Source organism: Xenopus laevis, chromosome 3S (genome assembly GCF_017654675.1).
Source record: "Xenopus laevis strain J_2021 chromosome 3S, Xenopus_laevis_v10.1, whole genome shotgun sequence".
Classification (NCBI taxonomy): Eukaryota; Metazoa; Chordata; class Amphibia; order Anura; family Pipidae; genus Xenopus; species Xenopus laevis.
In genome coordinates this window covers 114,894,370-114,911,100 of record NC_054376.1, presented here as the reverse complement: position 1 = coordinate 114,911,100, position 16,731 = coordinate 114,894,370, and the positions used below count along the sequence as shown (strand labels likewise).

At 40.0% G+C, this 16,731-nt stretch overlaps 1 pseudogene; it reads left to right on the top strand.

The window, feature by feature from the left end:
* Positions 1-14,196: 14,196 nt before the first annotated feature.
* The window catches only part of LOC108712413, a 50,538-nt pseudogene continuing 48,003 nt past the window's right edge, over positions 14,197-16,731 (top strand).

The following is a 16,731-nucleotide window of genomic DNA, read 5'->3' as shown; positions in this document are numbered from 1 at the left end:
GTTTTTGTGCACTTTGTTCCATCACTCCTTGACTGCCTGGCCAACAGGGGGAGATATTTGTCATGAACGTCAGATGTTGGATATACTGTATTGAAAGCACTGCATAATTAGGTTAGACTTGATGGATGTGTGTCTTTTTTCAACCTAACTTACTATGTATGTTACTATGTAAATGCTGCAACTGTGTGAAACTCATTTTTATGTAGCAAAATGTATTTTTTATTTTATTTTTTTGTTCTTTGTAGAAAAAAAGTACTTTTCATGTTACTTTTTTTATGGGAAATTGTATTGGGGCACTTCGTTTTGTAACTACTCTTATTCTTTATTTCTTATTATTATATTATTAAATCCTTATCCCTTTAGATGATAAGTTCTAATGAGCAGGATCTTTTTTTTTACTCTATCTCTTGTTTGGTAAACAAGGGTCCTTTTTTATGAATACATATGATGATGATGATGCTACCACTTGTTGCTAGGGTGATTTGAAATCATGTGCAGAAGTTTTGAGTCAAGGTAGAAAAGTGATTTTATTGCACAGTGACATGTCTGTTGTAATTCCACTGCCAAAGGACATGTGTCTCTTATTCCTAAGTACAGTGCAATCTCATTCTGTGCTGCCTTTCACACACAGTAACTATAAAACAGCTCGGCTTTATCACTCAAGCGGAAAACCATCTTAAAATCTCGCCACTATACAAATTGCACTCGGCGGTACACTAGGCAGCAGTGACCATACAAAGATAATTCAGATAATTATTTACCTTTTACGGCAAATAAAATCAGCACTTGTGAAAACTCATTTACCTAAAGTACTCTTGTACGGCAGTGCTAAACTGGGTTTTATAGGCAGTTTCAAGTATAAAATGTTTCACAACAACACTATGTCAGCAGCAAACAGACCACATACATCCTGGGTTATAACTGAACTGCAGTCATATACAACAATATCAATTCTGTGGACAGCGCAAATGCAAGTTGCAGGTTATTCTACATTTTTTTCAAATAGTGGTAAATATTTTTAGAATGCAACAAATCGTTATGACAAGCATTTCAATTATATGGAGGAAAGTGTTACTTGTCCTTACGATAAATGCATAACCCCAAGACTTTAAATTTGGTACAACCAAAAACATGGCTGCTGCTTGTACTGCAGTGAGACAGTTCTTAGCCACAGCCTGACCAATCAGCAAGAGGGAATTGCTTCTGACCTTGCGGCCTCTCTGAAGGAGGTTTGGAGCCAAAATGGAAGAAGAGAAGTAAGAAAAGCATGGACTCTGCTGTCAGGCAGGGTGGATGGTGGTTCCCTACTCTACGCTGCAGATTCCCCCCCCTTCTCCCTCCCCTACCAGACAATCAGCGTAGAAAGAATAAGGGGCCTGTAAGGATACAAATCATATTTATTGCACTGCCTTGTGGTGGTTTAACCCCTTCCATGTCTTAATGTGCAAAGTTACAATTGTGCCATCCTGCTATTTATACATGTGTCACGGCCGGCACCCGATACCAGAACAAATGCCAAGCACCCTGGTCTCGGCTTCACCAGTAGTGTGACCACCGTTGGGCTTCGGGAGGAGCCCTCAGCTTACTTGGGTGCCACCTGGACTTAACGAGGGGTACAAGGCGAGATGTTCTGGCTGGCGTAGGGGCACGGCTGTTAGCAGAGTCTTTTGGGCCGAAGGTCACGGTACAAATGGAGCAGGCAAGAGAATTGTCAGACAGGCTGGGTCGAGGCAGACAGATATCAAGAATCGTCAGGCAGGCTAGGGTCAAACCGGGTTGTCAATCAAGGGGTTAAGCAGGAAGAGTTGTCGTAGGCAGGCGAGGGTCAGGTCAGGATACAGAATGCAGAATAGTCAGGAACAGGCTGGGTCAAACACGGGTAATCAAACAGACTAGATTCAGAACAGATCAAACGCACAAGGCTCAGGAACCACAAGAAACAAGTTCTATCACGGGCATCAGTCAGCAGTCAGAATGGGCCTTTTATAGGGCAAGAATTCCACGCCCCAGAACGTGCGTTTTTGCGCCCTAATGGCGCTGGGAGGAGGAAGAAGAAGGAGCTCGGCGGCGTGGCGGCCATCCACGCCGCCGCACCGATAGACCACCAGGTATGTCTCTTACAACATGGAATTGCCACTGCGCCATCTTTCTATGAGTTCTGAGGGTATTTATACATGGAATTACCACTGTGCCATCCTTTTGAGAGTTATAAGATTTCTAGATAGAATTGTGACTGCCATCCTCTATGAGTTTTTGGGTATTGATATGTGGAATTGCCACTGTGCCATCCTTCTATGAGTTATGAGGGTATTTATACATGGAATTTCTATTGTGCCATCCTTCCTTGATTTCTGGGGTATTTATATGTAAAATTGCCACTGTGCCATCTTTCTATCAGTTCTGAGGGTATTTATACATGGAATTGTCTCTATGTCACCCTGCTACGAGTTCTGGGGGTATTTACATGTGAAATTGCATCTGTACCATTCTTCTATGAGTTCTGTGGATATTATACATAAAATTACCACTGTACCATCTTTCTATGAGTTCTGGGGGTATTATATATGGAATTGTCACTGTGTTATCCTACTATGAGTTCTGGGGGTATTATATATGGAATTGCCTCATTCTTGCCACTATCCCCAAGTTTAACTTGTAACCTTAGTTTGACAGGAACTGAGGTGAATACTGTTCCCCCATGCTGCAAAGCAATTATAAAGGTGGGGGCTCCAAAGCATTGCCTTGCCTAGGACTCATCTAGTCTTAATCTGGCTCATGCCTCAGCTCCTTCTACGAATAGGGATGGGCAAATTTTTTCGCCTTGTTTCGCCGCGGAAATTACGCCCATAGACTTGTATGGCGGTGTGCGTCAAAAAAAAAGACACGCAACAATTTTTTTTGACGCCCATGGGCTTTAAATTGACTTTAATGGGCGTCGGCAGCAAATTTTTGGCGAAACGAAACGGCTCAGATTCGCCCATCCCCATCTACGAACTCAGTATCTCCCTCAACCCCCGTTCTCTTGTCCGAGTCCCGGGACACAAATGTCGTGCCGTTCTTTTCCCAGCTCCAGCTGATAGCAGCCAGAAGGTTAGTGCAGAAGAGAGAGGAGTTGGCTTGGCTGAATTTGTTGGAAGCCGCTCTATTACCTGTACCTTCCTCACTGATTTATAGAGAGAGCAAGGAGCCGTCCTGTACCCACAGCAACCCGGGCGTCACACGTTGCCCTGGCAGGAGAATTTATCATGTTCGGCGTTAAAGCAAGGACAAGCAAACCGCAAACCAGCCGACTTATTTATTTATTGCATGCTCCTCAGCTGTGCCAAATTCTGCTGATTTACAGCATGTCCTATGGTGTTCTATTGGGCTGGGTTCTTCTGCAGAGAGTTCATACTGGAAGCGCCGCTGCACTAGATAGCACGGAAGCACTGAAGGAAAGGATCCAGCAGCAGAGAGCCAGGGAGGAGAAATCAAGCACCGCTCCATGATGGTCGCCCTGTCGCCTTTTCGGAAGAGGACAGGAAGCAGTGTTTCTGTAAGTTATTTCTTAATAAAGGCTTTGTGATTTTAAAGTATAATTTGTCTTGGTGGGGTTTTTTTCGTTGTGTACTAACGATTTTTTTTTTAATGTTTTTTGATGTTACTGGTCCTTTAATGTTCTCATATTATCTGTTAATAACAGATCATCAAATTCAAATGGAACTCGATATGTCAGGAAGGCTATTAACATCTTCAGATGGTTCAACAGACCTCTGCCATTGACTTCATGAATTCGGCGAATATTCAAATTAAAACCAGGGTCGGACTGGGCCGGCGGGACACAGGGAAAAAACCCGGCCCAGATCCGCTTCTGCCTTCCTCTCCCTACCCCGAATTAAAGAAGAAGCAGGTATGCACCGATTGGGGTGGGGGGACAGGTTGCAGACGACCGCCCTGAAGTTGGAGGGGAGTTCAGGGGCCCGGAGCAGGTGCGTGCGGGCCCCTAAGGTGGCAGCACCGGTGGGCCCAGACTCCCCCAGTCCAACACTGATTAGAACTGTTTCCATGGTCGAGTTGTGATAAATCTCACATTCAAATTCATATTCAAGGTGGTGCTTTTAAATTCAAATTTTGAGTTTTAACCCCCAAAAAATTTGTAAATTCAAATTTGAATTTACCATTTAAACCTTAATAAACCTGCACATAAATACATTACATTTAATAAAACATTATGTCCCATTAAGTTCCTTTGCTATTCACTACGAATGATTCACTTATAAATAAATCACTTAAGAACAATTCTAACAAAATAGGAGCCCAGACTTCAAACACTTATTCCTAGGCCAGACCAGGTAAGAATCTATATGAAAACAATTTCCATGGAATAGTAAATGAACAAAAAATGAATAAATTACAATAACAATCAATAATGTTTCAGCATTTTGTCTGGTTACTATATTAACTACTCAGTGGCTAGTTGCATAAGTTATATTCATGTATTAGAAAAAAAAATCAATCCATAACTCAAGATATCACGTAAATCAATTCATCAATAAAGAGTCCAATATCATCATCATCATCATCATCATCATCATCATTTATTTATATAGCACCAGCAACTTATGCAGAACTTCCTAATCATTTTAAAAACATGTAATGACATTAAAAAAACAATATTTCGACCACTACCCCGTCCCTGTTTGTTCATTTCCCTCCTCTGTTTGGCTCTTGTCTCTTGTATGACTTAGCACTGCCCTCCTTGATCAACCTCTCACCTCTTAACTTTGCTGCTTGGCTTTCATATTTTCTTTTCTATTACAACCCCCTCATATCAATACCCCACCCCATAGATATCTATATCATATTACCCTCAACAAATCTAATTTTATTTATCTATGTATATAAATTGGCTGAGACCGGCCAGGTTGCCTAGGGCACCTGACTGGCCTGGCTCAGATCTGAGAGCTGCACAGGGGACTGAACTAGGGTAGACATAAGACTCTTTAACAGGTACCTGCCCAGTGCCTCCTATTTTTGCGTCAGAATTTCCCTTTAAAGGAGAAGGAAAGCTACGGAGGCATTTTATTGCCAATAGATTAGCTGCAATAGTACAAGCTAGAATGCTATATTTATTCTGTAGAATGCTTTACCATACCTGAGTAAAAAGCTCTAGAAACTCTCTGTTTGTTTAGAATAGGAGCTGCAGTATTAACATGGTGTGACATCACTTCCTGCCTGAGTCTCTCCTTGCTCTGGGCTCAGATTACAGTAGAGAAGGGAGGGGAGGGGGAAGAGGAGCAAACTGAGCATGCTCTTGCCCAGGGCAATGAGGTTTAAGATGAAAACAGGAAGTCTGATACAGAAGCCCATGAGTACACAATAGAAGGAAAGAAATGCAGTGTTTCTTTTGACAGGGGACTCAGAGCAACATTACTTTGGGGGTTTACTGGTATATTTAGATGGATCTTTCTGATAAGGCTTACTTAGTTTTAACCTTTCCTTCTCCTTTAAGACACTCAGGAGCCGAGTCATTTCAAAACTTTACTTACCCATTAGCTAGAGTTCTTCTTGATCAACAGTTCTCAATGCAGACATCCTTTCTCAAATAGTGATGGGCAAATCTGACCTGTTTCACTTCACCAAAAATTTGCAAAATGGTGACAAATTCACCAAATGCATTGAAGTCTATGGACGACAATTTTTTTTTTTTGATGAGCAACAATTTTTTTTTTTACCCATTGGAGTCTATAGGCGTCTGTAACCTAGGGTGTTCCAAAACCCAGAACTAACACCAAGTTCCTGGTCATGGCTTGGGCTTCCACCTATAACCGTGGCCTTTCATTTTAGGAGGAGACCTCGGCTACTTGGATGCCGCCAGGTCTTATAGTGAGAGGTCCAAGGGGAGAGTTCTGGGCAGGCAAGGGAATCGAATGTGTACTAGAAGAATGGGGAACAAGGAACATGGTCGAAAGGCCAGCCAAGTAGATACCAATGGGGCAGTGCAGTACTCAATCAGGAGTCAAGAGTGTAGTCAGGAGTCAAAACTAAGTATCGTGGTGCAGAAACAGGATCCATAATCGGGCAAATCGGGACAGGCGGCAAACTAGGATTTGTCAGGGACAGGCAAAATCAGGAACATGCAAAACAAACTAGAAATAGCACCCAGGAACTATGAAAATAGACCTACCGTATATACTCGAGTATAAGCCGACCCGAGTATAAGCCGAGGTACCTAATTTTACCTACGAAAACTGGGAAAACTTATTGACTCTAGTATAAGCCTAGACACAACTACAACCCTGTCTCCCAGCAGCGCACATTCTGCCAAAGCGACCCCCCCCAGCGATCAACCGGACTTCTTTGCAAATCTGATGGTGACAGAGAATCGCCAAACGGATTACTGTGTGCATTGTCCCACTGTCCCACTACCATGTGCAGAGGGTGCTGTTTGATATTGCCATCACTGTTAATCTTTCGTATAATCAACAGAGGGTGCTGTGTGATATTGCAGTCACTGTTATTCTTTCATACAACCAACAGATGGTGCTGTGTGATATTGCAGTCACTGTTAATCTTTCATGTAACCAACAGAGGGCGCTGTGTGATATTGCAGTCCCTGTTATTCTTTCATACAACCAACAGATGGCACTGTGTGATATTGCAGTCCCTATTATTTTTTCATACAACCAACAGAGGGCACTGTGTGATATTGCAGTCCCTGTTATTCTTTTATACAACCAACAGATGGCGCTGTGTGATATTGCAGTCCCTGTTATTCTTTTATACAACCAACAGATGGCGCTGTGTGATATTGCAGTCACTGTTAATCTTTCATACAACCAACAGATGGCACTGTGTGATATTGCAGTCCCTGTTATTCTTTCATACAACCAACAGATGGCGCTGTGTGATATTGCAGTCACTGTTAATCTTTCATATAACCAACAGAGGGCGCTGTGTGATATTGCAGTCCCTGTTATTCTTTCATACAACCAACAGATGGCACTGTGTGATATTGCAGTCACTGTTATTCTTTCATACAACCAACAGATGGCACTGTGTGATATTGCAGTCCCTGTTATTCTTTCATACAACCAACAGATGGCGCTGTGTGATATTGCAGTCCCTGTTATTCTTTCATACAACCAACAGATGGCGCTGTGTGATATTGCAGTCACTGTTAATCTTTCATATAACCAACAGAGGGCATTGTGGGATATTGCAGTCTCTCCCCAAGTGAACTGTTGGTATAGGAATGATTAAAAGTGACTGCAATCTCAGCTACTCGGGTCGGGTACCGCTGACCCGAGTATAAGCTGAGGTAGACTTTTTCAGCACAATTTGGATGCTGAAAAACTCGGCTATACTCGGGTATAGGTATGTTGGGCAGTGAATTATTGGCTGCGGCCCCTTTAAATATTTGAATATTTCGTGCCAAGCTTGATTAGGTGAGATGCAGCACTTGCGCCAGAACCCGGATGCTGCGCGAGTAAACGTTATTTGCGCATCAGTGTGAGAAGAAAGACCACCAGGTATTCTCACATCGTCTTTTCCGCTGCAAAGCTTGGCAAAAAAATTTCCCTCATAAATAATTTCAGCTATTCTTTGCACCTAATGAGCTACACACTCATTACCATTCACACTGACAAGATTTTCTATTGTTATATTTTGAAACATATAATCACACCTACTAGGGTTCACATTATTTTATCACAGATATTACACTAGTCATATCAATCACACACTTTTTACGCACAACAATTTTGCAGTATAATGAGATTTTGCAGGCAGAGTCAATCCCAGCTAAGCCTGAATTTAACACAGATTGTTGCTAAATCACAGTCTCAGCTGCTCTGCGCTCACTTTATCCCAAAAGCAGCCATGCTAGACACCTCTTGTATATTCACCACTCAGACTTTGGCATCTTGCGGATGTAGAACCTCAGCTACAGGTTGCAAGCTGAACTATCTCAGATGTCATCACATCAACCATACATTTCTTTGTTTGGCCTTCGCACCTCTAGCTGCTTTTCCACTGGACAGGTCAAGACCAGTGATGGGCGAATTTGTCCTATCTTGGTTTGCCGAAAAATTTGTGAATTCGCAAAATTCACGAAAAGGCGAAACATGAATTTTGACACCCGTGTCAATTTTAATGCCCGCGACAATTCTGACACTTGATTTGATGCTGGCGCTAAAGTCAATGGGCGTCCGAATAATGTTGACGTGTGATGGATTTGACACTAGTGACTTTTCTGTCGCACGTCCCGTTGCCGCTATCGAATTTTCGCAGCAGTTTTGCAAATTTATTTGCTGGCGGCAAAACGCAGAAATTTGCGCCTCCCAAATTTATTCGACCATCGCTAATTAATTTAATGGGCAGTACAGGAGGTGATTTTGGGAAAGCACCTAGTGTGGTTTCAGCTTACCAAGCGAAAACATGTTTCTAAATAGTTAATTAATTTGTATCTACTGTAGTTAATTTATAAGGTATATGCTAATTTACCTGATCTATAACTTGTTTGCGAATGATGATTTAGACAAAAAAGCCTTTAATATCGTCCTCCTCAGGGATATGAAGTGTCAGCTGACTGTACATTGCACTGGATATGCAAGTTTTGCTTTTCTGCTGGTTCTGACATCAAAGATTAATGGCTTAATGCAATACAGGTTAAAACAGAGGACACACACTTGTAACTGCACCTATTAGGGCAGCAATATTATGTAGACTTGTAGAGAAGTCTGGCACAGCTAAACTACAATGTCTTTACTATCACTGGGTGTATTTCGATCCGGAGTCGGATTCATACAAAATACAAGGGGCATTTGCATCGCAGGCATCTGTTATCCAAAACGCTTGAGACTTCAGGTTTTCTGGATAAGTGGTCCGTCTGATTTATTTTCTTTTTACACAGGATTGTTCTGCCATCACCACCGATATGGTTTATTTAAGGCAATCATTTATATCATATGGGAACTCTGACACCTAGAATAACTGCCCTGATTACATTTAATTCACTTGCAATCAGTGCAGCCCATTAACTTCCATTCAGTAGAACTATCCCTGATTTTTTATTTGTGACAAATTTTCGAATATTTAAACAAATGCTTGCTGGAATATTGCCATGGACTTTATTTTGCCCTGAGACAAAGTGGCATTATTTGAATGTCTCTATTTTTTTGCACTGATAAAAGACTGATAAAAGACACTGATAAAAGAATGCAGAAATATTATTTTTTTTCCATTTTATCAATACAGTAGATGGCATTAACTATTAGGGGCAGATTTACTAAGGGTTAAAAAAACGTCGAAATTCGACCCTCGAATTGAAATCCTTCGACTTCGAATATCGAAGGATTTTTTACCGAATTTAGCGTTTAAACGATCGATGGAAAATCGTTCAATCGAATGTTTTGAACGATTTTAGCGTACGATCGAAGGATTTTCCTTCGATGTACAAAGACTTAAAAAATGGTTGTAGAAGGTCCCCATAGGCTAACATAGCACTTCGGCAGGTTTAATTTGGCGAAGTATTGAATTGGAAGTTTTTTAAGAGACATCGAATGGTCGAGTATTCGAATGATTTTTACTTCGAATCGAAGTCAAAGTAAATTCAAAGTCGTAGTTTCCTATTCAATGGTCAAAGTATTCAAAAAATGACTTCGAAAATTCACTCAAACCTTAGTAAATCTGCCCCTTAATATGCACTTAGTATAAAAGCGGTAATGGAATTATGATTTTGTTTACATTTGGGAATATTCCATAAATAAAACAGATGAATAAGGTTTATTTACTAATTGAAAAGTAGATTTGGAACACAGAAAATAATTCAACTGCCTGGCGTGCAGTAATTCTAATGATATAAGATACCTGCTTTTAATATACATATGAACTGTAAATGATTATTATTCATTTTAGGGAAACAAACAATAAATTCACTGTTCGGTAGTTAAAATGTTCTTAAAGGCTTTTAAGAGTGTAACGTACAGAAAATTCGGAAGGATGTTAAGTGTTTTAGGTCACATTGGATTCCCAGTTCAGGTGTTATGTGAGAGCGCCAAGAGTTAGTCTTTGGGGCAGATTTATCAAAGGTCAAAGTGAATTCGAGGGAATTTTCAAAGTAAAAAAATTCAAAATTCAAAGTAATTTTTTGGATACTTCGACCATCAAATAGGATACTACGACTTTGACTTCGAATTGGATTCGAAGTAAAATAGCTTGAATATTCGTACATTAGATAATCGAAGTACTGTCTCTTTAAAAAAACTTCGATTTCAATACTTCGCCAAATTTAATCTGCCGAAGTGCTATGTTAGCCTATGGGACCCTTCTAGAGCAATTTTCTTCATTTTTTGAAGTCGAAGAAAAATCCTTAGATCGATGGATTTCATCGTTCGATTCGAAGGATTTCATTGTTCGATCGAACGATTTTACTTTGACCGCAAATGGCCAAATTCGATGTAAAAAAACTTCGACTTCGATATTCGAAGTCGACGTATTCCAATTCAATGGTCGAATTTCAAAGCTTTTTCTACTTCGAAATTCGACCCTTGATAAATCTGCCCCTTTGAGTTTAGGTCTGAAGATATTGAGGGGGGATTATCTCCAGAGAATTTCAGGAATGGTATTCCAAATATAAGTGACCTTGTGTGGATTAGTCTGTTTAAGTGCTGTAGGGAGAGGACATGGGTTTCTTTTGATTGGTAAAGAAAAGGAAATTATAAGTGTTTAGTATTGCAGTGCTGCAAGTTGTGCTGCGATTCCCTGCATGTACACACTGATAGCAATTCAGTAAATGCTGAACAACTGAAGTAAACAGGTGACTGGTTTCTGTCTTCATCCCTTTTAAGCATCTATTTATTATTCAACAGTGGTGAATTAGTGCCAGTTACTTTCCACTGCGTATTTATAAATGCTGCCATCCTGTGGGCAAATGGCTGATTGTTGTCAGATCTGAACAGAGAAACACATTATCAAGAAACAAACGTACAAACAAATGTTAAGTGATAAAAAAGGAGCATTTTTCTGTTATTTATTCTACAATTGGCAAAAGCTTAAAATGACGATATTGATAAAGGTTTGTTTTTTAACAACCCATTAACAACTCAATATGGACTCGATCATTGAACCAGCTTGTGACAATATCATTTTGGTATGCTACTGGCCACAGGTTTAACATACAAGTCAGTAAAACATCTACTGAAATACAAAGAATTAGAAAAATCAATAAACGTGGTCACAAGGAACACCTGGAAACCCCCTGCCTAACCGCCCGTCCCAATAATTGCACAACAATATCCTCATTCATAGAATAAATCCCCAATATGCCAGTCATTTTCTGCCAAGCAATGATTTTGCAAGGCCCACCAGCAATTTGAGAGAATACTGTAGGTGTTATTTGAAAAGTTTTTAAAGGGAACTATACCCCGGGCCGTGAACAATGTAAAGATGTAAAATGGCAATATTTACTTAAATATATTATCCAGATTCTTTAATATGCCACTTATCTGATATGTGATATGCAAATAAGCAGGTGAGTAGGGAATGTCCTACGTGCCTCACACATATATAGGCGGGAAAAACTTACTTCAATCAGTCCCTAATACACCTCCAATCCTCAAGGCCTCTTTGAGGATCCAATAAATAGTATATTTAGTTAATAAAAGGTGTAAAACTGAATTATATACTGTATATATACACAATAAATGTATTAGCCTTTAAACAACACTTAATCCTTTGAAAAACTGGCAGGTCAGGACCCCAAAGCAATTAATATATATTCATAAAAATAATCGGCACTTTGGCAACAAAATGATTCATATGAAAACTCTTTGGAAGAATAAATCAATTAAAAGTCTCCAAAAAGATTAAAAAAAGCCCAAAAGAGATTTCAAAGGATTTAGTGTGTGAGTTGTAGTTCTCCAGTACAGTCAAAGTCCGATGTATCCAATCAGTATGTATTTAGAGACCACAAGCAGGGGGATATTTCACCATAGTTTAGACCTTATACAGGATAGCACTCACAGGGGATATCCAAAGATGTTCTAGGGGCAGAGATGGTTTATTCATTTTGGATTAATTATACTAGATTCCTGGCACCTCTTACTAATACAGCAATAGATCAACACAGTGTTCAGTGGGGTAATTACCATCTAACCAGGGTTACCAATGTGTCAGGCTTGGCCACAGGTGAGTGGCTTACAGGTAAGAGCCTAGGTGCTGTGTAACATGGAAACAGCGGGTATTTGAGGTGCTGATACACAGGAAACATGTTGTAGTGTGGAAAGATTTATTAAAGTTACGTGCAGGCAACACAACTGGTTATTTGCAAGAAAAACAGAAGTCTTATTACCGGGTCAGTGGTCAGAGGCAGGCTGCAGGCAAGAGTGATCCAAAGAATAGGCAAAAGGTCAGAACTGGCGGCAAACTTGGAGAGTCCGGTAATCTGGCCGAGGTCAGAGGCAGGAAGAAGGCAGAAAGTGGTCGAAGAGACAGGCCGAGGTCAAATACCAGGAGATCCAATAGTTAATGGAAGCAGGGAGCAGAGAACCAGGCAGGGCAAGGACAGGAACAGGGAACAATGCAGGAATCAGGAACTGGAGTCACAGGAACAAGGAGTCACAGGAACAAGGAGTCACAGGAACAAGGAGTCACAGGAACAAGGAGTCACAGGAACAAGGAGTCACAGGAACAAGGAGTATGCAGGATCTAGCTTGGGAGCTTCAATGATCAATCACCAGGGTATCATTAGCAACAGGCTTATAAAGGCCCTTAATTAACAAATTACCAACACCTGGTAGAGCAAGAAGGAGGAGGAAGAGGAGGTGAGCAAACGTATAAGGTAGAAAGTCTTTAATCATACCAGTAGAAGCAGTTTCCAAAGGTCTCCAGTGGCTCAATGAAATAATGCAGGAGCTTGTGAGTGCATAGTTTAGAGTTCGATCCCAGGTAGCTCCTGACACAATGTACTCAAAAAAGATGCAGGTTTCCAATTGCTGAGTTTATTTGAACTTTGCACACTATGTTCTGTACCACAAATGGCTCCTTATTTATTTTATTCTACAAAAATGTATGGGGCCACTTTACTAAAATTGAAATGGTTGAATCAAATTTACAAAACATGTCAATTCTGCACAATGCATTCAGCACCAGTCTACACTATGGGGTAAATGTACTAAGCGGCGAACATTCGCAACACTTCGCCAGGTGAAAATTCGCTCAGACAATGCAAATTTACTAAAATGCGAAGTTGCGTCCAGGGCACAAAATGCTGGCGAACTTTCGCTAGCGTTACTTCGGCAATCAAAATGAAGATGCGCTAACATTCGATTATGCCTAGTTAGAGGTCTTCGCTCAGGCTTATTTGCATATGGCGGGAAATTTAAAGTTGAATGGACGTATATGTTGCAGCAAATACATTACACTACACAAGTCCACGGAACCTTAATAAAGACAATAGAGTTGTTACAATGCCCTACACATGAGTTCACTGTATAGTTTATGTTCCATATGGTAGAAAATGTATGGGAAAACCCAGTTACCCCCAAAAAATGACTTTTGCAGGCTTTCACTCTTAGAAACTTTTTCCACTTAAAATATGATGTAAGTAACAGAAGATTGAGGAAGATCTATGCACTCCAATGCACTTCACCTGGTCTGAGCTGGCAAAGGCAAGTCTGGCGAAAGAAGTAACGTTCAGTAAAATCCGCATCTCAGTGAATTTGCGGAGTAACGTCCATTCGCCAGAGCGAAAATTCGTCTGGCGATAGAGAGCGAATGACTGCTAGCGTTTGTCTCTTTCACTAGCGAAGTTACGCCTGCGCCCATTGGTAAATCGCCCTATTAATAGTGCTATAAGGGAGGAGGTCTGATTAATAAACGATTTGTGTGTTTTTAGCTACCATTTAACACTATGACCATGTCTTGGAGGAAGTGGTGCAGGAAGTCTATTGACTTTTTCTGAGAAGTGAGCAAAGGGAAGTGGCATTTTCAAAAGATGATTCTGTGTAATTCTGGTAAACGCTGAATAATGTTTGTTTTTTTTAAATAAACCAGGCATTGATTAGAAGGTTGTGAAACTTCACAGGAAGAGCCAACATTTTTACATTTCTGGGCTTTGCAAAAAAAGGATACCTGAAGAATCTTGGACTGAAAAGGTGAAGGCAACTGGCTATTGTGAACCGACTTGTTCAGTAGAAAAAGAAAAGAGAAACAAACATGGATTTTCGAAACATCCCATCATGTTCTGAAGTCAGGTGTTGGAGTCCTGAAACTCTCATTGAATATTTTAGAGCTGTAAGTATTGTTATAAAAACTATATGTTAGTATAAAACTTTTATGTTTTTAATATCTACTGCAGTTGAATAAAATGACCACACACACACACACACACACACACACTAATAAAGCTGTCTGTACTAGAGGTGTCAAGTAGGGTTGGGCGAATTTTTTCACCTTGTTTTGCCGCAGAAATGACGCCCATAGACTTGTATGTCATTGTGCGACAAAAAAAAGACGTGCATCAAAACTTTTTTGACGCCCATAGACTTTAATGGGGTCAAATTCGCCCATTCCTAGTGTCAAGTGGTTCCTACTGAAGTCGATGGGTGCTTCTAACAGCTGAATATAATGGCACCCTGCGCACCATATCCCTAACAACACAACAAACTTTGTATAAGTCCAATTACAACAAAATAATATTTGCGTCCTACTAGTGATAGGCGAATTTGTCCCGTTACGCTTCACCACGCAATTCGTGAATTTCCAGCGAAAATTCACTAAATGGGCAAAGAATGCGAATGGGCAAATGCGAATTTTGATGCTGGCATGAATTCACGAAAATTGACTCCGGCGACATTTCAGGCGACGGCGACATTCGACGAGCATTAAAGTCAATGGGCGTTGAGTGTCAGAACACTTTGACGCCGTGAATTTTCGTGGCAATTCTGTGAATTTATTCGCCGCCCACGAAACGTGGAAATTTGTAGCGAATTCACACCTGGCAAATAAATTGGCCCATCACTATTTCCTACCCTTAGTGCAAGTGGTCAATTTAACTTAATACAGGAAACAATTATGTGTTCACTAGATGAGGATGATGAGGAAGTCTATTGAAGAAATGATCAATTAGTTAGAAAATTTCTGTCGGCTGCCGATAATATCTTTGCATGTATTGCCGATGTACAATTTTCAAAGGGAGACTGTCACTAGTGTAAGAAAACCTACCTGCCCTGGTGGTCTAGTGGGGCGGCAGGGAGGCCTAAAATTACTGAATTCTTCCACTTCATATCTACTAGTTTTGCTAGCAGGCTATGGAATAAGATTGTGAGTAACATATTACCCTTAATATATAAATAAACAGTAATTAAAATGAGTTATTGTAACTTGGCTGGGTTGTCCACTACCTTTCCTACACCTGTGGTCGGTGGTTAATGTGGTCTGATACTTGATATCATAATGCACAGACACAAACCCACAAGCAAACTCTATTTACATACACCAAAGAATAATGTATTATGAATATTCCTCTGCAAATGAGATCAATGAATTTTGTTTTGCTAAGGAAAGCTTAGTTCTTGGTCTAGGCAAATTAACAAAAAAACCTTCACAAAATATGAAATATCATGTCCTTGTTAAAGCGTTTTCCTTTTTCCTTCCTGATCAGTGTAGTAATATAAGTTTATTAACAAACTTGCTACAAGTGTGGGATCGGTTATTAGGAAACCTGTGATCCAGAAAGCTCTGAATTACAGAAAGGCCATCTACCACAGACACTATTTTATCCATACAAATTTTTGAATTCCTTTTAGTGATGGGCGAATTTGGGGGCATTTCGATTCATCAAAAAATTTGCGAATTTCCTGCAAAATTCACAAAACGGTGAAAAATTTGCGAAACGGCGTCCATTTTTGGCGAAATTGCACCGGGGTCCATTTTTTTTGACGCTGGCGAATTTTCGCTGTGGTTTCGCATATTTATTAGCTGGCAGCGAATTGTGGGAATTCCCCCCGAATTCACGCCTGGCGAAAAAATTTGCCCATCACTAATTCTTTTTTCTCTGTAATAATAAAACAGTAGCTTTTACTTGATCCCAGATAACATATAACCAGCCTATGGGGTTTATTTAAAGTTTACAAGATTTTCTAGTAGAGCTAAGTTATGAAGATCCTAATTATGGAAATATCTGTATTCCGGAAACCCCCAGGCCCCGAACATTCTGGATAACAGGTCCCATACCTGTACTATATACAGTATGTAGTGAATAAAATAACTTGTAAAATATAAGGATATTATAAGTATATGACCTGTATATTACTTCTAATATCCTCATATTTTCCAACAAGGGGTACTTTATTTATTATAATACACAAGTTTTAATGAGTCATGTGACAAAAATGACATCACTTAGCTCCGTATATAACAGACTAAGGGGTCCGTTTACTAAAGCGCACTAAAAATAAGCACACAAAATAAAGACAAATTTATCGCTAAATATGTTTTCATCAGTTTACTAACCTGCGGTAAATTTGTTTTTTCTTGCGAATTTTCTTGTGCAAGAATATGTGTTCGCCAGTTATCGCATTCGCTGAAAATAACGATACGCACACATTAATGCCTGGTTTATTAAACAGCTAAATGTGCAATTCGCCAAGATCTCGAAGATCTCTGTAATATTTTAACTTTTTAATCTTTTTATCTTCAATTTATATTATATCTTTAAAATCTTTAGTCTACACTGAAATCAGCATATGC